Source organism: Brassica oleracea, chromosome C9 (assembly GCF_000695525.1).
Source record: "Brassica oleracea var. oleracea cultivar TO1000 chromosome C9, BOL, whole genome shotgun sequence".
Lineage (NCBI taxonomy): Eukaryota > Viridiplantae > Streptophyta > Magnoliopsida > Brassicales > Brassicaceae > Brassica > Brassica oleracea.
Window position 1 is genome coordinate 42,142,961 of NC_027756.1, and position 384 is coordinate 42,143,344.

The following is a 384-nucleotide window of genomic DNA, read 5'->3' on the forward strand; positions in this document are numbered from 1 at the left end:
TGAAGGTGATAATAACATATTCCTCGGGTTGCCCAAGGAAACACCTTATCACACGCACTTTTAATGGCCGCGTGCCGGTCAGAGACTATCACCAGAGGCTGCTCATCAGATACACAACTAGCCAATTTTGTGAAAAACCATTCCCAAGAAGGTTCATCTTCAGCATCTACGATCCCAAAAGCCAATGGAAATATCTGAAAATTCCCATCTTGTGCGGCTGCAACTAACATAACACCTCCATATTTCCCACTTAGGTGAGTCCCATCCACCACAATGACCCTTCTCTGATACTTAAAACCTTTGATAGAAGCGCCAAAAGAGAGAAATAGATACTTAAATATATTAATAAAATCAAGTTCTGTAGCCGTGATAGAATCGGGATTT